The sequence below is a fragment of the Giraffa tippelskirchi genome, chromosome 9 (assembly GCF_054371585.1).
Source record: "Giraffa tippelskirchi isolate mGirTip1 chromosome 9, T2T-mGirTip1v1.2.pri, whole genome shotgun sequence".
NCBI lineage: Eukaryota > Metazoa > Chordata > Mammalia > Artiodactyla > Giraffidae > Giraffa > Giraffa tippelskirchi.
In genome coordinates this window covers 115049902-115075707 of record NC_137283.1, presented here as the reverse complement: position 1 = coordinate 115075707, position 25806 = coordinate 115049902, and the positions used below count along the sequence as shown (strand labels likewise).

At 36.5% G+C, this 25806-nt stretch overlaps 1 protein-coding gene and 1 pseudogene across 9 annotated transcripts in view; both read left to right on the top strand.

Moving 5' to 3' along the window:
• The window catches only part of GRIK2 (glutamate ionotropic receptor kainate type subunit 2), an 840407-nt gene that overhangs the window by 13112 nt on the left and 801489 nt on the right, over positions 1 to 25806 (top strand). Inside the window, exons 1-2 of one of the 6 annotated variants that reach the window (XM_081530942.1) lie at positions 23939 to 24440; positions 24631 to 24747. The exons of the other annotated variants lie outside the window; for them this stretch is intronic. The gene's annotated coding sequence lies outside the window, so the exon portion shown is untranslated. Of the gene's footprint in view, positions 1 to 23938; positions 24441 to 24630; positions 24748 to 25806 lie in introns of those variants that run through there. 6 annotated transcript variants of the gene reach the window in all.
• The window catches only part of LOC145522000 (importin subunit alpha-1 pseudogene), a 51046-nt pseudogene that overhangs the window by 13112 nt on the left and 12128 nt on the right, over positions 1 to 25806 (top strand). Inside the window, exons 1-2 of one of the 3 annotated variants that reach the window (XR_014065836.1) lie at positions 23933 to 23964; positions 24631 to 24747. The exons of the other annotated variants lie outside the window; for them this stretch is intronic. The product of XR_014065836.1 is annotated as an importin subunit alpha-1 pseudogene, transcript variant X1 (transcript). Of the gene's footprint in view, positions 1 to 23932; positions 23965 to 24630; positions 24748 to 25806 lie in introns of those variants that run through there. 3 annotated transcript variants of the gene reach the window in all.

Sequence of the window (25806 nt, the reverse complement as noted above, 5' to 3'; positions counted from 1 at the left end):
AAGGGATTGTCATAATCTGATTTATGTTTCAGAAGTAGTTGTTGGGCTTATGACACCAAGGTGTTAGCCCCAAGAAGCTGAGTGATTGGTGCTATATTTATTGAGATGGCCAAGAGTGGGCAAGGAATGTTCTGGAGATGGAAAGTTTTACTTTTTACATGTTACCCTCGAGACATTATACTCAGAAGATCAAACCAGTCAATCCTAAAGGAAATAAACCCTGAATATTATGAATTGGAAGGACTGATGCTGAAGCTGAACCTCCAATACTTTGGCCACCTGATGTGAAGAGCTGAATAACTGTAAAAGACCCGGATGCTGGGGAAGATTGAAGACAGGAGGAGAAGGGGGCAACAGAGGATGAGATGGTTGGATGGCATCATTGACTCAATGAACATGACTTTGAGCAAACTCTGGGAGATAGTGAAGGGCAGGGAAGCCTGACATGCTGCTGTGCATGAGGTCGCAAAGAGCTGGACACGACTGAGTAACTGAACAACAAAACCCTTGAGACATTAGCCTTATTAGACTGATGCTGGCTGTCATCACAGCTAAACTTCAAATTTCACTGGCTTAGAAACATAGAAGGTTGTTTTCCTGGTGGCTTTTGTCTGTCCATTGAATGAAGGATTCAGGGTATTTCCACCTTAAATCTCCCCCTAATAGAAGTCCTTAAATTCCTTTGAATCACCAGCTGGTGGAAAAGAAAAGAGAGTAGAAAGAAGGCACACTTGCTTCTTCTTACTCTTAGAACAGAATGACTTCCAGTTCCTTCTGTTCATATTCCTTTGGGGGAGGAGGAACTAGTCATATGGCCCCACCAAGACCGAAAGGGTTGAGCACTTCTAACAGATGCCTGTCACTTAATGGACATCAACTTGAGCAAACTCTGGGAGATAGTGGAGGACGGGGAAGCCTGGCATGCTGCATCCATGGGGTCGCAAAGATCCTCCCAGGGAGGACCTCCACCCATGTATTCTATTTCCTCTGAGTCCCCTCCCAGGGGCACAGGTCCTGACCTGATCACTCCTCTTCCTTTCCTACCCAAGTCCATGTGGATCTTTCTCACAGTCTTGGTTGTACTGAGTCTTTCAACCAGTCTTCGGTTAGTGTTCAGTGCGAGTTGAGTTGCTTCACATGTAGATGAGTTCTTGATGTGTTCTTGATGAGTGGTGAGTTCTGTGTCCTCCTACTCCATCTTCTTGATCTGAATCTTAGCTTATATGATTTGAATTCATATTTGCTTTCACAATTTATCTAAATGAATGTACTTTACTATATACTATGAAATACAGTTTTTAACTGTTATACTGACTATATTTTACAGTTTTATGTTTTAAAAGGTACCACAGCATTCATTACAAAGCATAGGCATTAACTTTTAGATTTCATTTTTTTCTTTTGAACTTTTTTTTTTTTGTATTAGGATATAACTGATTAACAATATTGTGATAGCTCCAGGTGAACAGTGAAGGGACTCAGCCATCCATATACATGTATCCATCAGATTTCATTTTCAAACTAATGAAATTTAAAAATTTAACATTGCAATAATCACCTTGATTTTAGCCATCAATTTCTACTTAAATTTAGGAGATTGTTTGGATGCTAAAAAATAAACACATAAGTAAATGGAATCCATAGAGGCATAAGAATTAAATAAAAGTAAATAGATCTTTCATTAAACCATCAGTTTAATTTAATTTGTTAAAATACCAGTACTTTAATTTGTTAAAGTACAGATCATACTGGGGTAAATTTAGAGCAGAGATTAGCAAATTCCAGTCTGTAGGTCAAATCCAGTCTGACACCTATTTGTATAACTCACAAGCTAAGAATAATTTTTGCCTTTGAAAATAGTTCAAAAATAGTTACAAGAAGAATATTTTTGACATAAAAATTTTTATGAAACTGCAATTTCAGCCTAAACAAATAAAGTTTTATTAGAACAAGGGACTGCAGTTACGTACAGTCCATGGCTACTTTCATGCTACGTTGACAGTTCATAGTTGTGACAGAGATAGGTAGAGCCTAAAATACTGTCTAGCTCTTCACGGAAAAAAAATTGCCAACCCTTGATTCAGAGTACAGAAGGGAAGACAATTGCTATTTAAGATGATCTATGTAATATGCTGAAAACAGAAAAAACACAGAAAAAGGCTTTCAGTAAATATTAGTTCCTTTCCTATCCTTTTCTCCATTATTTTTCATGTTTTTTGTAGAGTCATTTGAGGAGATTTCAGAATATTCAGAGCACATTCATACTGTTGAATTCAAATACATTTGCTTATTATGTTTACTTACTAGGAGAGCTTTATATATTTGAATTTGGATTAGAATCACAATTTTTTGTTAAACATCTTAAGTATATAAAAGTGTTCTAAGACAGACTGTTGTAAATTTATAAAATGGTTGTAGTAGGCGTTTAATAGCAGTATTACATAAGGTGGCATCTTCAGTTCACAGAATTTCCCTTGCATTAAAATTTGCTGTCTTTAAAATCCAAGTATTTGTAGCAAATAGGGAAATTCAACTTTGTCTTGAATCTGGTTTTTATTTAATATTTAGAATTTTGGTATGGTGATCAGGTTAGTTGAATATCTCAGCACTAATATAAGTTAAATCTAAATAAAATTGTCAGGCGAGAAAGCATAATAGAATAAATATATTAATATAATACTATAAATACTTCAATAATCAGGAACTCTGTCTTTTTTTTTTTTTTTTTTAGGAACTCTGTCTTTTAACTCTTGTATTCTCGTTGAATAGAACAAAAATGTTTCAATTTGTATAATGTAACTGGTAGTCAGTTTAAAAATTTCAAAGCGAATTGAACATCCATTTTTGACAAAATATTTGATCTAGTTTTCCATTTTTACAGAATTTAATCTAATTTATACATATTTAAATTTCACAGAAAACTATGCTACTATAAATTGTAACACCAAGGGCTTGAATTTTTATTCAAATTGTTGCCTTGTGATTAGAAATAATTTCTGTCCTGGTAATCATGTAACTTTCTTCTTAAACATTTCATTTTTTCCTTTTTGCATATATCCTTGTTTTGGGGGAATGGCACTCATCATTAAATACCTTCAGATGCACATTTCTTTTAAGATAGCCTGAAAAATAATATCCAAAATGTCATCCAAGTGTAAAGATGTAAAGAAAACAAATTTCTCTGCAGTTGTGCATTATAATGGAAAAAATAAACTCCTCACTCCCCAGATTGCCAAAAATATTATTTCATCTAGAGCATCAGCTTTAAATATTTCATGGAAATACTTCTACGCTGATAGAAGAAAAGCTTAACTCATCAAGAAGTTAAGAATAAAACTTACTGCATATATAAAATGTATATATTATATATATATGTGTATATGAATATATATACATATATACATATGTACCAGTTTGCCACAGGTGGTAAAATACATGAAGTCAATCTGCTTTACAATATTATATACATTTTCCCTGAGTGTGGGTATGATAATGTGGTACAGCTATCTCTCAGGTTGATGAGAAGGAAAACATTTCTGTGTTTGTGGAAAGAATACAAGAGGAGATGTGGTCAGAGACAGACCTTTAATCATGTCTAGGGTTCTCCATGTGAACAAAAGAGAACATTAATCTTGGATGATGGTATAGTTATCAGTCCTGATTTGTCCAGCCTGAAGCCTTGAGACAGGTGTTTGTTGTCATTGATGAATTTTTTCTTTTCATGTCTGCCCTTTGTGAAAGGATGGGAGGGATCTCACCGTTTTACTGAGTATAACTTTGCCCATTATTTTTCTTATTACTTTGAAGTTTGAGACAAATCTAACTAGATTTCTCAGCTGCAGCTAAGATTTTGTGCTCACTCATATGTTATTGGCAGTGGGTGAGAAGAGATACTAGATATTCCTTAGTTATGTGTGAATAACCGAGCAGCCTCAGGAATGTGCAAACAGATTTCACCGTGGTCTCAGAAAAGTTCATGTTGATATTTATTTGTAATAAGATATGTATATTTAAGGCAACTACAGTTAGCTATAATAACAAATGAAAAAGGAAAGACAAAGAAAATTTCTGCAAATGAAATCTGTCTCTCTTTAAAAATATCAGTAGTTTTTAAAGATTTAATTGATTACCAGATCTGACAGTTGACACTCTCATTCCTCTGAGAAAACTTGTTCTATCTCTCCAAGATTATCTCACTCACCAACATTACTCTTTGGATCAACTAGGTCAGATCTGCTCTTTCTCTTAAAAACAACTTCTTTGTACAAAAATGCTCTCTCTGAGCGATTAAACTTCCTTTCTTCTTACAGTCTCAGCCTCATGCCTTTTCTTTTCTACTAAACTTTTTTTTTTATTAGACTTGGCTCTTGCATTTTACAATATTGGCCTCATGTTCTGAAGGCTATGCCATCATTTTTCCTTATAAAGTCCACAAAAATTAATGCAGCTTAGCAGAAACTAGATTTTCACAAAAATGGATATGTACTTACTGAGTATAAAATAGTTTTAGTTGATACTCATAGAAACAAAATACTGTTGATACATTTAAAGGAATGTAATAAATTTTGAAATAATACTGAAAAACCTACTTTTATGATTATTCTTCTTAAATCTTTGAAATAACGATATCATTCACTGATTATATTTTTTGAGATAATCAAGTAAATGACCTTCCTCTCCATCAACTGCCGAAATATGTAATTTCAGATTTTATTTTAGAAGATTAATTATTCTTAATTTCTTTTGTATACATTATTAGTAGCAACAACCCTTTTGGAAATGGAAATCTTTGTTTTTCATATATAAGTTAAACATATATCACTTTTCTTTTTAGTTGCCTAATTTTTATATCTTAGATTTATTAACCACAGGTGGCTAAGTATGAAATATAATGCAAAAGAAAACTCAAAATAGGTTCTCATTTTCTGGAGGTTGGAGTAATGATATTTGTAGCTTCTCTCAAAATAAAAAAACAACAATATTTATAGCTTAGATTTCTACACTGCTTCAAAAGTAGGTTCCCATAGAAATCCTGAGATATATTATTATTTGGTCCAGTTGATACATGAGGAGACAGATTCAGGGAATTTACAGATAATGACAGTGTCCCACTCATATCCCTTTGGCTTTTATTTTCTGTGCATGCCAGCTTGCTTTCAGATTGACAATAAATGTGACCTTTTGCCTTTCCAGCAACCACAGTCAAAGGGCCCACAGAATGTCTGATTTATCATAATGGAATCCAACATGACATTGCTTGGATCAAGGGAAGCACTTACAGGGTTAGAGGTTCAACAATGAATATATGACCTAGGGACCCATTAGTTCTTCTATTGTATGCATCACCCAGAAGATGCTGGCCTAATGGAATGCTGTTCCTTAGTTTTTAAAGGCCTGGTTATAAAGCCAGCTGCGGATGAAGCTTTGAGGACGTGGGGTGCTGCTTACAAGAGGTAGTATGTACTTTGAATTTCTTGCCATTGTATGACTCTGTGTCCCTGACAGAGAAAGAACTGAGGGATGGAAGTCAGAGTGGCCCATTAGTTTGATTGCGGAATTTGTGATTCTTCTCTCCACAACTTTAAACTCTGCTGGATTAGAGGTCTTGGTTTCCAGAGTTGGAAGTAAGTCTTCTGAAAACAGATGTGGGGAGTGTTCCATTAAATCTTAGCCAGACTATCTGGTAATTCTATGCTTCTCAAAGTAGTAGTGGTAGTCATTGTTCAGTCGCCGACTTGTGTCCAACACTTTGCAACCCCATGGACTGCAACACACCAGGCTTCTGTGTCCTTCACCGTCTCCCGGAGCTTGCTCAAACTCATGTCCATTGAGTCGGTGATACCATCCAACCATCTCGTCCTCTGTCGTCCCCTTCTCTTCCCTCCTTCAATCTTTCCCAGCATCAGGGTCTTTTCCAATGAGTCAGCTGTTTGCATCAGGTGGCCGAAGTATTGGAGCCTGACAAGCAGGCAAAGAAGAAATTACCATACTGGCAGGATAACATATCCTGATTTTCAAGAGGGGATAGAGTTGCTGGTAGCTAATGAGGAAAAGAAAGAGCATGTCTGGAACCCAGGGGATTCAGTGAGATGTCTCCCATGCCTGATAACTTTGATAACACACTGCAGCAGTCACATTCTGACAAGGCTATGAGAATCAGGACTCAGACCTCTCAGGGATGAGAGTCTGGGCTGCCCTACCAGGCAAGTAACCTAGAGAAACTGAAGTTCTGGCTGAAAAGGAAGAAAAAGCTAGCATGAATGATAAAGAAGGACATAGGGCATATCAATTATGGTCTCAGAATCAACTGGAGCAGTGGGAACTGCTCATATTCCTAAGGTCATTTTAAAAAAGAAAATTGTGAACCAGTGATACGATGGAGTGACCTTCATGAGGTATGAGAGAATCTGAATGGTGCAAGGGACAGAATATAGCAAGACACCACAGGTGTCATAGTCATAGCCCTTTGATAATTACTACTTCCACGCACCCTGCAAATTCTTCAAACTAGTAGGATTTGTGGCTCTTTGACTGAGTGTTTACTCTGGTCAACTGATCCTTCTTTGTCTGTTCTAAAGGAACACTATCATACAATTAACATCTCCTTCCCCCACAAAAAAGCTCCCAATCAATGTCTGATAGAAACTGCTGTTTAAATACCCCGTCTTCCTCATCCTGGAGTGAGGTAACTCTGAGGGTATCTCCTTTACAGTCTCTCTGAGTTGCCAGAAGGAAATAGCTCCAGTTGCCCACAATGATAATTTGATTCATAATTTGTCACTTCTTTTTATAAATGTTTTTATTTTATATTGAAGCATAATTAATTAACAATATTATGTTAATTTCAAGTGTACAACAAAGTGATTCAGTTCTATACATCTATACATGTATCTTTTTTCAAATTATTTTCCCATTTATTACAGAATATTGAACAGCATTCCCTGTGCTATACAGAAGGTCCTTGCTAATTATCTGTTTTAAATATAGCAGTGTGTGCATGTCAACCCTAAACTCCCAATCTATCCTTCCCTCTCACCCTCCTCACCTGGTAACCATAAGCTCATTCTCCAAGTCTGTGATTCTGTTTCTGTTTTGTAAGTAAGTTTGTTTGTATCATTCCTTTTTTTAGATTCCCCATATAAGCGACATCATATATTTGTCTTTCTCTGACTTACCTCATTTTATATGGTAATATCCATGTCCATTCATTTTGCTGCAACTATCATTATTTCATTCTTTTTAATGGCTGAGTATTAGTCCCTTATATATATGTGTTATATCTTCTTTATCCATTTATCTGTTATTGAACATTTAAGTCGCTTCCATATATTGTCTATTATAAATAGTGCTGCAGTGAACGCGTTGGGGTGCATGTATTCTTTTGAACCATCTTTTTCTTGGGATATATGGTTTTTTGTGCAGGAGATAGTCAAGTACTATGGACTTGAACTTTGTAAAAAGAAAATAAGATATTCAGCACAGTCATAATTTTTCTCACTACAGTGCTCACTTTAAAGGAGGGAGAATTCCATTCTCCAGTGATGGGTCAGTTTCCAATTCCTTTCTTGTACGAGTTTGACAAGAGTTTGGCTGATGTGCTGCTTCTTGTGAGAGAAGCAGATTCACTGCACCTCTTTCCTCTGCACTTTGGAATGTTCTGGAGAAGATTGGTGGATGAAGTGATGGCCTGAGCATGAAGGGAGGGAAATTAGAAAGCAGTGTGCAGACCAGGGGAGCTGCATTCATGAACAAAAGGAGGAGTGATTTTTAACCATTAACATTAGAGAGAAAACATGGAGAGAAGGAAAATATGGGTTGAGTTTTTGAGAGCATCTCTGCCTGTGTAGAGAATATTGAGAGCAGCAACGATGGCTAGAAAGGATTTTTAAGGCTCTTTCACTATGCCTTTTGGGCTTTCTTAAGGGATAAATACAGATTTGAAATAACTTTTACTTACTTTTATTTGTTTGCTTATGTTTCTTTGATTGTGGTACCCTGCCAGACGAGATCACAGCAGATCCCTGTAATTTCCAGGTTAGAAGTAATTACAAATACTTGAGCAAATACAGTTCAAATAGACTTCATATTAAGTTTAGCTTGTGGACCCCCCTTCTTATACCTGTGAGAGAGGCTTGTATTTCTGACGAGGCAGCGAGACTACCCCTGGGATAAGGTGTAAAGGAAGAGCAAAGAAGAAAGCAAAGCACACTTAATTTACAGAAAATATCAGGAGGAAAGGGCCCAAAACTCCTAAAGCGATTTTCACTGCTTCCAGTTTTCAGTCTACAGCTAAGAGCTCAGGTATCACTAGTTCAGGTGTTGGAGGAGTCAGGGGAAAGCAACAGTTGAGCCATTTGCTCAGGTTATTGTGGTCCTTGTGGAGCGGGAAATGTACAGCGGGTGCCCACCAGGGGGCGTTTGCTTGTGCTGCGCTGTCACCAGAAGTTCTCGGCTCCGCCAAGCCAGTGTCCTGCAAATGGGGAATTTCAAAGAGAGGAGGGGTTCTGTGAGAAGCTGAGTTGGTGTGGAAAGAGAAACAAAAGAAGGAGAGAAAAAGGAAAACAAGCTCACCTCGTTGGCTTAGATATTTTTTAAAGATAAGGACCAGTTTCAGGAGGAGTTTTAGAGTAAGCCTGAAAGATGTTGTTGAGGCTCTAAAAGGATGCTGCTGGCAATGCCTTGGAGGGAAGAATTTCAGCGAAGATTTGCCACAGGGGGTTGAGACGAGTTGTTCAACCAGGGAACACTGATTAGAAACTCAGTTGGATTGAACACAAGAGGCATGTTTGAGATAATTAAAATCCTTGTTATTAATGGATTTTCTCTAAGCTTCAAATTGGTGGGGAAAGAAAAAATGGATCAGACTTTGGAGAATACATGAGGGAAGAGAAGCTGGGACCCTGAAGTGATTTTAGTGATTCCTCTGAATAAGTTAAGAAAAGAGAATACCACACCAAAAGGTAAAGGTCAGAAAAGGTGTGGCTGAGAGACACTGTGACTTTGACAGAGGTAAAAGTATGGAAGCTATAACAGAAGTGGAAATAGGGAAGAGGAAAGAAATAGAATTGAAAAATATGGTCAGAATGGCAGTAGATCAAGAGGAGAATTCAAAGGATGTCTTGAGAGAGTCAACTAAACACATTGTATTAACAAAATTATAGTGAGAACATACTATAGAGTAGGGTAGCATTGGTATTCTGATCGGCAGAGAGAAATCTAAAGGAATAGCTGAGGACAATAATGTCAACTTGGGAAGAGGAGGACAGGAGAAAAATGATTGTTTAGAAGAAGCCAAAAAAAAAAAATGGCAATGAGAGAAACCAAAGTAAGATTTTAGTTCTCTTAAAATGTTTGAAAGATCACAGCAGCAACTCTGTCTTCTTTAGAGAGCAGGGAAAGCCCGTCACTGAGGTAAATAGAAACAGAACACAGAGCTGGAGCGTAGCAGTCCTTTCACCATTGCATTTCATCATCTGTCCCCTTCTAGGCTTCAGAAAGGTTGTGTAGAGCTAAATAAACAGGCAAATAAAAAAATCAGCAACTCCTGTTCTCCAGAGTAAAGAGACCAATCAGAGAACTGGAAGGTAACTCAAATGGAGAGAGGTATTTCCTAGATCCCATAAGAAAAACTGAGTCAATGTTAATTTATACGTTTAAGTGTCACTAATTTATTATATTAGAGCAGGAAGGAATTACTTAGCAATGTCTGCATGACTGTTTTTTCAGTTGTGTGAGAAGTTGGGATGTGGGGATACAAGAAGAATAAATGAGAATTATTTTAAGTTCTAACTTCACACATGAAGATATATTTTCTATCAAATCTCCTTTATGGCCACAGCATATTAAAAAACACAAATATTTTGAGCCTTTAGGAAAAGTTGCATATTTAATATTTTAAGCTTAGAACAACAGAGCTGATGCATTTTGGAATCATTTTGAATTTACACATTCAAAATGTGGATTTATTTCTAATTTAATATTTAAACTATTACCATTATGCCTTTCTACTAGTCAGTACTTTTTTTGTTGTTTAGTTGCTAAGTTCTGTCCAATTCTTTCACGACTTCATGGACTGTAGCCCACCAGGCTCCTCTGTCCATGGGATTTCCCAGGCAAGTATACTGGAATGGGTAGCCATTTCCTCCTTCAGGGGATCTTCCTGACAAGGGATCGAACATGTGTCTCCTGCATTGCAGGTGGATTCTTTACCACTGTGCCAAGAGGGAATCCCCATCAATACTAAGGACCTCCCAAAAAAGTAATACCTGTTTCGTCCATGAGCTCTTTGTACTTTTAATCCCATTTCTTCTTCACCCCAACTCGTCTAATGAAGTAAGTATACACAGTATGCCTCTCTTCCCCTTTAAACCTCCTTCTTGAAAAGACAGGGCTGAAGAATGCGGAAATTCCTTGCTATGTAAATATGTTAGCATTATGCTTTAATCCTCCTTCACTCCAAGTTCTCTGCCCAGGTAACATGAAAAGATGATCGTTTAACTGGGTAGAGTGGCATCTGAGGCAAAGAAAAATGGGTATTTTGAGATCTAATTCACCGGTGAAAATAATAGGCAGGACTTAAGTAGACTAGATTGGGAGAGGGGAGGAAAAAGGCATCGAGGGTGAGACTATGTGTTTAGCCTGTATAACAGGAAAGGGGTTGGTGCCATTTACTGAGATAAGAAAGATTAGGAGAGGGGGTTGTGTTAAAAGATTGATCTGGAACATGTCAATTATGAGATTCCTATTGTATATCTAATTAGAAATACAGGATGTCTATGAGAGGAGCGTGGTGCTAGAGATAAAATTTTGGAAGTCAGTTCAAAAGCATCAATTCTATCTGTGGAGCTGGAAGAGATTACAGATGGTGAGGCTAAATACAGAAAGATTAAGAACAAACCTCTCGGGACTGAGCCTTAAGATTCTCCAATATTTAGATGTTTGGAAGGAGGATGAAGCAGCAAAGGAGATAGAAGATAGAATAAAAGGAAAACCAAGACTGTGTGACAACATGGAGGTAAAGGGAAAAGTATTTTAATAAAAAAGTGAGTGTTCTGTGAATCCTACTAAGAGGCTATGGAAGAGAAGACCAGAGAGATGGGCTTGGATTTGACCAGATGATGTTTATTGGTTGCCATATAAAGAACAGTTTTGATTCCATTGTGAAGGAAACCAGAATGATTGAAGAATGAATGTAAATTGAGGGAATAAAAAGGAAAGCAGATTTTTGAGAAGTTCTGCTGTGAAGTGGGGGTCGGAGATAGAGTATTAGCTATATTAGCTATAGGAGGATTTAGGATTAAGGAGAAAGTTTATGTTTTAAGGAAGGTATATCCTAGAATATGTCAATGGCAGATGGGAATAGCATGGTCGAGAAGAAGGAATCAATAACGCAGGAGAGAAAGAGATGACTGCAGAAGAAAAGCCTTTGAGAAGGGAAATGGAAGTAGGATCTGAAGCACAAGCAGAGGGTTGGCAAGTCATGTCTTCCATTATAACAGAAGATTCATTGATTTCATTATGAGAAGACAAAGGAGTTCCTATGGGGGAAAGAGGGAGGAATCTGCATGTGACAAAATTCAGAAGAGGTTCCAGGCAAATGTCAGTTTGATCACACTGGCCAAGTGACATGCCGGTTCCTCAGGGAAGAGGAGGTGATCTGGAACTGATGCTCACACTTTAGAATAAACATTATGTAGTTTCTTTACAGAGAGTCAATTTAGTCATTGCCAACAAATCCTTTTATCGTTGTCAGAAAATCTCCAAATAAAGAACTCCTCTACGTATTATTAAAAATAGATTCAGAGATTTGAAGGACTCCCATCTTTCCACTGGAGTCATGGTCCTGGTGCCCTGTGTGTGGAGGTTCTTGTGGAGGTGTGGAGGTCATGTGTCCTGGTGTGGAGGAGAAAGGAAGTTGACTTGTCTCAAGGAGCTGAGTTACATTTTGCATGTGAAATAATATTAAAATAGTGAGAATGAGGAGAAGGAGAACAGCTTAAGACCTACTAAGTACTGGCATTATGTGAAACACTATCCTGTTTAACCAGTATCCTATGTAATTCTAAGGTATGTTTTGAAGAAGGAAATGACAACCCCCTCCAGTATTGTTACCTAGGGAATCCCGTGGACAGAGGGGCCTGGCAGGCTATAGTCCATGGGGACTTTATCCTAAATATTTACAGAACTGGGCATGATTGAGTGACTAAACAACAAGGACAACAAGGTAAGGATATTACTTTCTTTTCACATTTGAAAAGGGAAATGTACAGCAAGGGAAATGTACAGCTAGGATTTGAACTTAGACCAGGATGATTTCAGAAGTGGCAAAGTGTGTGTATGTGAGTCTGTATGTATGCTCATGTGTTCACGAACTAAGCAGCTTAGCAAATGTAGCCAGATTTGAGACTTATAGAGCAGAACGTTTACGGATTTTGGAATCTGCTTTCTCTGGAGTTCAGACCAAACACAAGAAGAAATAGACAACAAATAATGTAGAAGTTAAAGTAAAAAGGAGCAAAAAAAAATAATATTGCAGAATTTAGGACTGGAAACCCAGAGAAAAGTTTGGTTCTATTCTTATGTAAAAACAGAAAATGGGGAACAAGATGGCTAGATATAGATGTAGCCATATAGGCCCAGACACCGTTACTGATTCTTAGAACTATAGAATTTTAAGCATGGGCTGTAACCTCACACAACAACCCCAATGAGTTTGCTTATTTACAGTGAGGAAAGAGAGGCGCGTGGAGGGGCAGTGGTTTTCCTAAAGTCAAAGAGAGAGTTAACATGCCAGAATTCACTCCAAATCTCTTGCCTTTCCAGTGCTTTTCCCTTGCATCATGGGCCTCCTGTATGCATAGATAGAAAAAAAATGAGAGTGAAAAATAAAACATAAATAGTTAAAGAATATAGTTAAAAGATGGTGAAAAGGCTAAGAAAATAAAACCAGAAACAAACAAGAGAGTAGATGCAACTTACATATACAAAAACATATCCAAGTAAAGCGTATTGACAGTTTTAAGAGAACTGTGGTCAGACTTATAGGAGTGTAACAAAGAAGTGGGAAAGCATTGAAAACATTACATAAAATGAGTTCAGAGATCACTAAAGAAACAGAATTGGGGGAAGAGTGTCAAAGTCCATGAAGCGATGGAAGAAGAAAAAGTTTTCACCGAAAAATTGTAGAAGTTATAGTGGATCAGAGATATGCTGAATTCTGGATGTTTGAAAATGTTCTTATCTAACTCAGATGAAAATCTTCAGTGATGTATGGAAAATGTCAAATGACTACAATATTGAAATAACAACATTATTTTAAAAAGAGTATGGCAAGAGAGAAAACCTTGATGTTGGTAAATGTAATTTTCCAGTCATCTTTTTTTTTTTTCCTAGTAATCCTGCTGCAACTGTTCTCATGAATAGTTTATTGGGTGACACATGCAGCACAGTGGTATACCATAAATCAGAAGGAATGATCAGTGAATAGCTAAATATGCTATTTGAGGAAGGTAGGGAGAACACTTTAGATTAGAGACACTGTGTTTTTCTCCTGAGGACCACGCTGAGATATGTGAGAACATGACATTCAAATGAACCTGGGGTTCCCACACTCAGTAGTGGTGGGAAAAGATAAAATGATAGGTGGAGTGGGGTAAATGATCTTTCTTTTGTGGGTGGCCCTATGTTCCTCCTCATAAGGAGACCTGTCACATTTATGCCAAGCTAAGTTACAGTGGGAGGCTTCCAAAAAAAAAAAAAAGAGTTGTATGGGCTTTGCTTGTCAGATGATGTTGTCTGGGCAGCTACAGAAGGATGGACGAGAACATGTGACAGATTGTAGCAATGGGGATAGTATTAAAGATGAAAATTAGTAGAGCAGTAGGCAACAAATCTTTAAAAATACTTTTATTGTTCTTTGTAAGCCTTATAACTTACTATTCTTGGTAATAACATGGGTTTTATAGTTATAATGTAGTAGGATAAAACATTGAGTTATTGATTTATGGCAGGTATAATCACAGGTTTTTAATTTGAAAAAAATAGAAAAGTCCACCACAAATGACAACATACTTTATAATATGCAAAATATTTCTCTCTGTAGTAAAACATGCTAGTTTAAAAAAAAAATCATAAACTTGGATTGACAAGCTTGAAGCTAGGCATGGTACGTTCAAAGATTACGTTTCTAAGTAAAGTAAATGCAACAAGGAAAATGAAAACATAGATCAGGTATTCATATTTTTATATCAAATATTATGTTAGGAAAGTTGAAATGTGTTATTTTTGTGTTGTTGCATTTTCTATCATTTCAGTAGAAATTCTTTTGTTAGGGAATCGGTGCTTGTGTTTCCTTCTCTTAAGATATAGTCTAATTAAAACTGTCATTCCTACATTCTAAGAACATTTAGATTTTAATCATGCAGTTGTATAGGGACTCAATTTTAATACTGTATTTCCTAGATAACTGTGTTTCCCTCATATTGCTATCCTGGTTAAAATATACACACACCTGTTGGATTTTAATTATGAATCTTAGGCTATTCCAAAAGGAATATTTTAAAAATATCATCAGTAGTGCTATATTCTAGGATTCTTTTTATTCTTTGTTTTTAATTAAATTCTCACATGATAAGTGCATTGAAAGGGATATTCAGTGTTTATTCTTACTTCATTTTACACTATTCCCTGTTTTGTGGGCCCTGTTCATCCTGGGAAATGAACTCCCCTGATTTTTTTGTTGGTATGACTCCAGTTTTTATCAATGAGAGGCACTTGATAAAATTTGAAAGTTGTAAGGAAGTAGAGAATATTGTGCTTCTGCTAATTGTAATAAATAAATATGTTTGCTTCAGCAAATATGACTTTTGAAAAACCTTTTAATTGAGATATAACATGTATTCTGTAAGGTGCATTATTATTAAGTTTATGGCTTGGTGAATATTTATGTGTGTATTTATTTATGTAATCAACACCCTGTTAAAAACACAGAATATTTTTACCACCCAAAAAATCCTTCCTGTTACATGTCAATCAGTCTCACTCTCTCATCTCTGAGGTGACCACTCTTTCAATTTCTGACACCTTAGATCATCTTTGTTTGCTTTTGGAATTCATATAAAGTGATACACACAGTATTTACTCTTCTACAGATTAATTGAAATATAATTTACGAACAGAATTATAATATATTTAAATAGACAGTTTGATATATGTATGTGTTGTCATCAACCACTTCATATATTTACTTTTCTTTGGTGAAAACACTTGTATTCTTTCTTAGGAAATTTATACAATACAGTATTATCAACCAAAGTCACCATGTTATTTTCAATAACTTGTATTGCTATTTCTTTAAATTTTTGTTTGCAAAGTTTAGTCTGTTGTTACTCTCATCCTGCATTTTTTACATGTCATCAGTTCAGTTCAGTTCAGTTCAGTCACTCAGTCGTATCTGACTCTTTGCGACCCCATGAATCACAGCACGCCAGGCCTCCCTGTCCATCACCAACTCCTGGAGTCTACCCAAACCCATGTCCATCGAGTCAGTGATGCCATTCAGCCATCATGTCATATATTAAAGTTTTTATCTCTAGAATTTAATTTGTAATTTTTATATCTTTTATGTCTCTGTTTGAAATGCTAAACCTTTATGTAGCTTTTTATCATATGGAATAAAGTTTTGATAACTTTGTTAGTGTTCTTGTCAGTAATTCTAACATCCGTGTCAGTTCTGGGTTGAGTTTATTAGATTTTTTTTTCTCATTTTTTCCATGCTTTTGTATATACAATAACTTTTTATTGCATGCTAGACCTTGAAATATTACCTATACTAAATATTTTTCTATTATTACTAATATGAATATTCTTGAGCTTTGTTCAAAAATGAGGTTAAGTTACTTGAGAACACTTTGATTTTTCTGGTTTAGTTTTAAGATTTGTTATGTAAGGTCAAACACTGTTTCATCTAGGGCTAATTATTTGCTTTAATAAGGTAACATCTTTCTAATAAATCTACCAAGTATCCTATGAATTACCAAGTATCCCAACTTGACTTGTGGGAACAGTCATTTTTTTTAAGGCTTTGTCTGTTTGTTGTTTTCAGATGATTTATTCTCTAGATTCAAGTAGTTTCTTAGCCTACATGAACTCATCAGTACTTTGAATAGTTGAGAGAAATCCTCTTCAGAACTCTGGAGTTCTTTTTCTTCATAGCTGTCTCATCTCTGGTTCTCCGTGCTGTGAATTCTAGCTGTTTTGGTCTCCATGAACTCTCAGCTCCATCTCCTTAATTATAGACTCTTCCAGACTCTGTCTGGGTTCCCCTTTCTAGGTCACAGCCTAGAAATGTTGTGAGGACAGTAGTTTGAGCAGTAGTAAGGTTTATGTTTTTTGTTTCCTATCTCCATCACTCTTTTTCATTGCCTGATATCCGGTTTTATTGGTTTCAGCTCTTTCAGATTCAGTCTCTATATTTTCATGTTGGTCACAGTTGGAATTCCTGATCAGTTTCATGATTGCTTTGCTTTTTTTCTTCTGATTCTATTTTATTTCGCTGTACAGCAGAAACTAACACAACATTGTAAAGCAACTATACTCCAATAAAAAAAAAAAGTGAAGTCAGTTCTGTGATAGCTTTTTAACAAAATATATTAAATCTAACCCACTGAAGGACGTTTGAGGTTTTTGATGTTGGAATCCAAATACTTAATATTTAAGTGAATGTATTAAAGAATTATCTATTAATGTTTCGGGGAAGGAAATGGCAACCCACTCCAGTATTCTAGCCTGGGAAATCCCATGGACAGAGGAGCCTAGCAGGCTACAGTCCATGAGGCTGCAAAAGAGTTGGGCATGACTTAGTCACTAAACAAACGACTAATGTTGTAACAGCTGGTCATTTTAAAACATGCTAGGTGATGAGTTTGTGCCACAAATCAGTATACTCTAAGGTTATGTGATAGTTTCTGAGTAGCTGCTACCCAACTCAGATGACACTATATAGAGATAAGGTAAACAAGGAAATTGTAAAAGTATTAATATCTTGAAAAATAAAATTATGTTATGCATCCACCTAAAAAAAAAAAACAGAAAAAATGCGAATTGTTTCACCAACTATCATTCAAAGTCATTATTTTTGTAAATTTAGTCAGAAAGAGCCCTATATTTAAGAACTCTTTTACAACTTTGAGAAGAGTTTCAGGTAGTGTTACAATTTAAGTAAAGACAAATCAACACCATCCAGTTAATATGGGAAATAAATAATAAAGTCATATGGATTACATTTATATAGTCCTCAGAATGAAAATGATTATTCAATTTAACTTGGTGAGCTACTACATCATTTTCTTCAAAGAACTAACATTTTAGAAAAATAATAGAAGACAAATGGAAAGCTTGAGTATATCTGAAATGATGAACTGGTGCATGCAAGAAAAAAGTAATTCAAACTTTATATAATTATACCTGACTTCAATTAGGGGTGGTTTGTGAGGAGAAGTAGGCCAAGTGTAAATTAAATGTGTCCAGTGAAGCGGCTCCCAGCTAGCACTTCCTAGTAAGCATTGCATTGTTCTGAAGGGTAGGCAGATATACCTTAATTTATGTCACAAAGTGTTGATTGAAAGAACTCTTAGTCTAATACTTTTAAAAGTTTTAGGATGAATTTAATACCACTTTAAATAGAGTTGGTAAATGGAAAGGATTCTGATATAAATTGATTCCTTGTTACCCAGTTCAGTTCAGTTCAGTCTCTCAGTCATGTTTGACTCTTTGCGACCCCATGAGCTGCAGCACGCCAGGCCTCCCTGTCCCGCACCAACTCCCGAAGCCCACCCAAACTCATGTCCATTGAGTCGGTGAATGCCATCCAACCATCTCATCCTCTGTTGCCCCCTTCTCCTCCTGCTCTCAATCTTTCCCAGCATCAAGGTCTTTTCAAATGAGTCAGCTCTTTGCATCACGTGGCCAAAGTATTGGAGTTTCAGCTTCAACATTGGACCTTCCAATGTTACTAATTCATAGTAAAAAAAAAAAAGGTGAAAGATCTATTGAATAGCACTTTTTAATTATGTTTTAACGGTAATCCTACTTTTAAAGAAACCCTAGAAAGTGTGGAAAAGATCATTGAAAAATAAGTAATATATGCTTTGATGATAATGTTGTTATCTTCCCTAGGATATATTTACCTACTCATAAGTCATTTAGAAATACAAATAAAAGGGGAAGAAATGTGTACTTTCACCTCACTGGCTCTGTTCACAAGAGGCAGTGTGAAGTCCATTGGTCAACAAGGAATAGGTCACCTTATTTAAATTAACTTAAGAAAAGATTAATTTTCAAAATCTTTACTAACAATCTCTATGTGTTTGCAGATTCCTGGTCTTTAATATAAAATAAATCATGAAAGTTTTTATTTTACAGAATTGCAAAAAGATATCTTGAAAAGTTAGATAATTGAAAAAGTGATGCAAACGTTTAATATAGACTAAAGGTAAAGGCAAGGCTTCTTTTTATGTTCAGCATTTTCTTAGCATTTTCTCTGCACTGGGAATATTGTATTAATAAAAGTCTATTTTGCTTATGACTTTGAACAGAGAGCATTTATAATCCTGAACCAGAGAGTTAATTTATCTGTGTGCACAGTCACTCCGTTGTGTCTGACTCCTTGCAACCCCATGGACTGTAGCCTGCCAGGCTCCTCTGTCCATGGAATTTTCCAGGCAAGAATACTGGAATGGTTTACCATGCTCTCCTCCAGGGGATCTTCCCAACCCAGGGATCAAGCCCAGTTCTCCCACATTGCAGGCGGATTCTTTACCATCTGAGTCACCAGGGAAGCCCCCAAAAATTTATAAACAGGGCCAAAAATTTGAACCGACATATCACCATAGAAGATTTGCAGATAGCAAATAAATACATGAAAAGATGCTCCATGTCATTAATCATTAGGGAAATGCAAATTAAAACTGCAATGAGATGAAACTGTGCATCTACTAGAATGGTTATCAAGTGTTGGAGAGAATGAGAAGAAATGGGAGTCCTCATATATTGCTTGTGAGAATATAAAGTGGTATATACAATTTATGAAGCAGTTGGGAAGCTTCTTTAAAAGTTCAATATCTACCATATGATCTAGCAATTCCACCGCTATGTATTTATCCAAGAGAAATGAAAGCATATGTCAGTTAAATTTTTTTTGTCTTTATCTTCCTGAGTCAAAGGACATATCAATTATTTACTCAAGGAGCTCTTAGTGCCATTTCTTCAAGTTTCAGTAATTCACAGGCTAATACCATAAGGGCCTAATGGTCCTATGCATGGGAAGGAATTTGCACCATAGGAGAGAGATTCTAAAATTATGAATCTCAGATTTTATAGAGAACTGGTAGCAAATATACCCCTTTTTCTATTCCAGAGAGAGAAAGAACGTGCAAGCTTTGCTCTGGAGTATATAGAATGTAAGTGAAGCCTCTCTAGGGAGGGGAGGGAAGGTCTCTAGGGTCATTATCGTTTGGAGTGGAAAGGTCTCTAGGGTCATTATCTCTCTCTTTAGGGAGAGAATAGGGAGAGAGAAGGGGCTTTTCAGGTTGCTCAGTGGATAAAGAATCTGCTGCAATGCAGGAGATGCAGCAGACACGAGTTCGCTCTCTGGGTTGGGAAGATCCCCTGGAGAAATAATGGCAACCCACTCCAATATTCTTGCCTGGAGAATCCCATGGACAGAGGAGCCTGGCGGGTTACAGTCCATAGGGTCACAAAGAGTCGGACATGACTGAGGCCATTGGGCACACATGCACGCAGGGAGAGAGAAGACTTCATGTCTCTCTTGTTGTCTTCATTTTTTAAAAAAATTATTTTTAATTGGAGGACAGTTTTGCAATATTGTGTTGGTTTCTGCCATACATCAATATGAATCAACCATAGGTATACATATGTCCCCTCCATCTTGGCCCTTCCTCCCACCTCCCACCACATCCCACCCTTCTAGGTTGTCACAAAGTACCTGTTTGAGCACCCTAAGTAATACAGCAAATCCCCACTGGCTACCTGTTTTATATATGGTGGTGTATGTGTTTCCATGCTACTGTCTCCATTTGTCCCACCCTTTCCTTCCCCTCATGTCCACAAGTCTGTTCTCTATGTCTGTGTCTCCACTGCTGCCCTGCAAATAGGTTCATCAGTACCATCTTTCTAGATTCCATATATATGCGTTAATATATGATATTTGTTTTTCTCTTTCTGACTTACTTCACTCTCTGTAATAGGCTCTCAGTTCAGTTCAGTTGCTCAGTCGTGTCCGACTCTTTGTGACCCCATGGACTGAAGCATGCCAGGCCTCCCTGTCCATCACCAACTCCCAGAGTTTACTCAAATTCATGTCCATTGAGTTGGTGATGCCATCCAACCAACTCATCCTCTGTTGTCCCCTTTTCCTCCCGCCTTCAATCTTTCTCAGCATTAGGGTCTTTTCAAATGAGTCAGTTCTTTGCATCAGGTAGCCAAAGTATTCATCCATTTCATTAGAATTGACTCAAATGCATTCCTTTTTATGATGGAGTAATATTCTATTGTGTGTGTATGTATACACACACATATACCACAGCTTCTTTATCCATTCATCTGTTGATGGACATCTAGGTTGCTTCCACGTCCTAGGTATTGTAAATAGTGCTGCAATGAACATTGAGGTACGTGTGTCTTTTTCAGTTATCGTTTTCTCAGGGTATATCCCCAGTAGTGCTGCTTGATTATCTCTTAATACAAATACCAATGTTCTTAGCTCACAGACAAGTGAAAATTTTCATTGAACGTTGTTTCCCAAAAGTCCATCAACACAAACGTCCATCAACAGATCAATGAACAAGCAATCTGGATACATCCACACAATGGAATATCAGTTCATAATAAAAAGAAATGAATGACTGAAATATACTGCCACAAGGATGAATCTCAAAAATAATTGTGCTGAGTGAAAAATGTCAGGCCAGAAATATCATACTGGATGATTTCATTTATATATAATTATAGAAAATGCATTTTAATTTATAGAAACAAAAAGAAGATCAGTGTTGCATGGGGAGAGAGACTAGGATGGATAGAAGGGAAAGATTATAAAAGAGTACAAGAAAACTATTGTGGGTATATATTCATTATTATTTATTTTTTTGGCTGCACTGCGCAGCATGTGGGATCTTAATTCCCCGATCAGGATTTGAACCTGTGCCACCTTTCATTGAAAGCACAAAGTCTTAACCACCAGACCACCAGGGAAGTCCCTATACTCATTATTTTGATTGTAGTGATGGTTTTATGGGTTTATCTGTGTTTCAAAACCTATAAAATCATACAAGTTAAGTGTGTGAAGTTTATATTACATGTTTTACCATGGTACAGTTGAAAAGATTTGAAAAACCAGCTCCTCTAAACTTTAAAAAAATTATTTCTTTGAATTTCTGGTTTATGTGTACATGGAGTGAGAAAAGAACATGAAATAGTCTTTTCTACTGCAAGGGAGATTATAAAGGCCACAGTGATTAAGTGCCTCAGGACCACACTTAACCTGGGGGCTGTAGCTGGACTTTGGTGATCTCAGTCTGGGACTGGTGTAACCAGAGGAAATTTCTCTAGTCCATAGGTGAAGCTGCTCCAGTGCTAAAGTAACATCTGTGGTTTGTGATTAAGTTATGGGAGAAGTGGCTCGTTTGATGGATTTGTGAGATGACAACTGATTTTCAAAATGGAGTGGGTAGCATTGTTGTGAGGCTGAAAGGCTGAAAGCCAAAGGAGTTTATGGTGACATTACTCAGGGTCAGGAACATGTTAAACCTTTCTTGGCTAGTGCTGGCTGGCTCACACATTTCAAAAGGTGATATGGTGTGAAAAACATTAAACCTGAAGGTGAGGCAGGTTCTGTAGATAAGGATGCTGCAAAGAATTTAAAACACAGAGAAAGGGTTATGTGGAAGAGCAGGTTTTCAATATGGATGATGCTGGCTTATTTAACAAGGACATTGGCAAATGAACCTCTATAATGCAAGTGGTGTTTGGGTGACCTGAGGCTCACAGAAGGCTAACCTTGTATTTCTCCCTGGAGAGATAGTTCAGTGCTGTAGCAACTTTGTTGTGGTGGTGTGCTCAGTCGTGTCCAGATAAGAATACTGGAGTGGGTTTCCATTTCCTCCTTCAGAAAATCTTCCTGACTCAGGGATCAAACCCTTGACTCCCATAACTTCGGGCATTGCAGACAGATTCTTTACGCATTGAGCCATCAGAGAAGCCCAGCAAACTTACAGAGCATAACTACTGTAGATAGTAAGAATTAACTGTATGTATTTAATCATCTTTATTTTTTTCTCCTACCAAATTGAATTTCTTTGCTACTTTATGTCAGTGGGTAATACTTTCTATAACTATTAAATATTTATTTCCCTAAACAAATTTTTGTACAACTCTAGTCAGTTCCATGTGTAAATAATCAGAAACAATGGATACTTTCAGACTCAATGCATGAAAAAATCAAAATACACAGACTATAGGTAGTTAAGATTTAAAAATTTTCCTCTCTAAGGCCATATCCCAATCCAACCAGGTATGTTTCTAGTAACCCAGGAGCCTGGTTTGGGGAGGGGGTTTGTCTTTGTAAACAATTTATTATTTTTAGAGGCATAGAATTCTATCATATACTTGGGTTTGAAAGAACTAGAACACTTAAAACTAATGTCAGAGACTTCTTGAATTAGAGTAAGATTTATACGTGTTGAATGTGAGGAACATGATTTACTAGAACTCCTAATAAGGTAATCAGTTTTACTGTACTTTTATTTAAAGACTGTATGAGTAAGTCAGTGTTATTATTCCTGAGGTAAATTGTTATGGTTATTTCATTTTCTTTTCTTATATTTAACAAGTATTTTTTATAATCTTGTCTCATACAGCCAAGATGTAAACAAACTACATCATAGAAAGGTGTAACAGTCATTAAACAGGTGACTACGATCACATGGTGTATTAAGATGTTAAGAAATTCCATTTCAATTTTTCAAGTTTAGTATTAACCATCTGGTAAGTTATAGCTGCAGAGCTAGCCATATGTTTAAGTCGTTTCTCTTATTCTGTGTGCATAGTTTTAAAAACAGTCTTTAGCTGCTGTTGTCCAAAAACCCTGCAGAATGTATCCCAAGGTATTTTCTTAATAACAAAGGATAATTATTTTGAAGGAGTTTAGTTATAGTCATCAGTAAGGAAATATCTCCTTGTATTACAGTGAATAATTTTAAAGCAATGGCTTTATTTCTGCTTTCAGCTTTTAATTATTCAATGAATTTAGTAAAATTTAGAGACTTTACATATATAATGTATGTAAAACTAAAGCATATTATTTCCTTTTTCTAAGAGTTTCTTCTAATTATATATTTGGCAAGTAGTGTTTTTCATTTTGAACTTGGTTGTTAAATTGACTATTTTTACTTTATATGGAAACTTTTATTAGTCTATTGCCAAGAGCATAATGTTCGATTTATTGACTTATAGTTTTGCTAACTTTAATATAATTATCATTTATAGCTGCTAAGAAAAACAGTTAAAAAGTTTTCATTTGAGCACACCCATGTTCATAACAGTATTATTCACAATATCCAGAGATGGAAGCAACCCAGTATTCATCAGCAGATGAATGGATAAACAAAATGTGGGATGTCCATACAATTAAATATTATTCAACCTTAAAAAGGAAGGGCATTCTGATACATATTACACCATGGATGAACCGTGAGGACATTACATTAAGTGAAATAGGCAGTCCCGAAAGGACAAATACTGTCTGGTTCCACTTACATGAGGTGTCTAGAATGGTCAAAGTCATGGAAACAAAATAGAATGGTGGTTGCCAGGGGCTGGAGAGAAGGAAAATTAGGAAATTGTTTAATGAGTATACAGCGTCAGTTTTACAAGATTGAAATTCTGAAGGTTAGAGATCTGAAACTACACACGTGGCAGCAGAAGATGCTAGAGTACAAGGGAGCAAGAACAAGATGCTCATCTGATTCTCTTATGAACTTGCTGAAAACTTTGGGTGATCAGTCACCAAATCTCAGTTTCTTCATGTGTTGAAGGAGTAGTGTGGACTAGGCAGTTCTTGAGATACCTTCTGCCTTTAACATTTTGTGATTTTGATCTGCTGCCCATGCATAGCACAGGAGAGACATGACTTACTAGAGGTTCATTTGAAAAAGTGACATGACTTTCAAAAATGCTAATTTGAACTTAGATTAAGAAGAGAGAGATCTGAGTGGAGAAGGACCTTGGGTGCCATGCTGGTTATAGATGAATTGAATTAAGGAACTGATACAGATTAGTTTGGGTGAAAATGCAAGTCCTGTCCAAGTCTTTGTGACCCCATGGGACTATACAGTCCATGAAATACTCCAGGCCAGAATACTGGAGTGGGTAGCCTTTCTCTTCTCCAGGGGATCTTCCCAAGCCAGGGATCAAACCCAGGTCTCCCATATTATGGGCAGATTCTCTACCAGCTGAGCCACAAGGGAAACCCAACAATACTGGGGTGGGTAGTCTATCCCTTTTCCAGAGGATCTTCCTGACCCAGGAATCAAACTGGGGTCTCGTGCATTGCAGGTGGATTCTTTACCAACTGAGCTATCAGGAAAGCCCTAGTTTGGGTGAGATAAGACTAAAGTGAAGAGGCATGACGACTCTCAGAAAATCCCCTGGAGAAAGGACTCATTATCATCTGTGAGTACCATGGGGCTGAGCTACATGCCAGGGATTAAATTCCAGAGAGGCAAGTGCTAGGAAGTATTAATACCTAAGATTAAAGAGGTGAAATCATAGGAAATATAGCCAATAATACTGTAATAACTTTGTATGGTGACATGGTAACTAGACTTATTTGTGTGATCATTCTGTAATATATAAAAATATCAAATCACTGTGTTATACACCTGAAACTAATAAAATATTGTAAGTCACTTATACATCAATTTAAAAAATCTAGGTAAAGGCTGGGTAATATGCAAGATAGAGTTCTGCATGCAGATCTATGACTTATATTTGTCTGGATAATCCATTATATTATCATGAATTGTGTCAGTTTCTATATATGTGTCTTTGTATGTCTATGTGTATGTGTGTTTGTGGTTTTTACTAGAGAGTGAGCCATGAAAGTCTAAAAGTGATCCATGATCTGCAGGAAAAAATGGTTAAGTAGATAAAAGATGCTTGGGAATATTGTTTCCAATTTTTTATACTTTTAACATTGGGTGAGCAATTTATCAACATCTGCAAAAATTAGATAATTATAATTTAAATTTGTTGTGTGTTTCATTCTCTTCTCATTACTTTAGCTCCCTGCAGAACTAAATAAAAACACTGACCCTGCTCAACATCACACAATTTGCTCCAAACTTAAGCTTTGCTTGACTGCTGAAATGTGTTAGAACATAGAGCCTTGCTTTAAGGGGAGCTTCATAAACCTTTAGAAAGCTTGCTGTTCATGTTTGTCTAATCCCATAAGAGCTGAAAGGTCTCAGAATTTTTACTGTCCATGAAGAAATAAAAGATGGAAAAGACCCATTTGGCAACCTTGTCGTGGGCCAATGAAGGATTACTTTCTCAATAGCCCTGGAAATAATTGTCACTTTAACTTTAGAAGTGTTAAATTACTGAACTTGAACTACTTGCCTTAGGAGACCATTTCAGAGAACAAATAACTGCTTGGGCTTATCCCAGTTCTATATTTAAATTATCATATAAAGCATTCTAAGCTAGATAAATCCTGATCAACATCAGTAG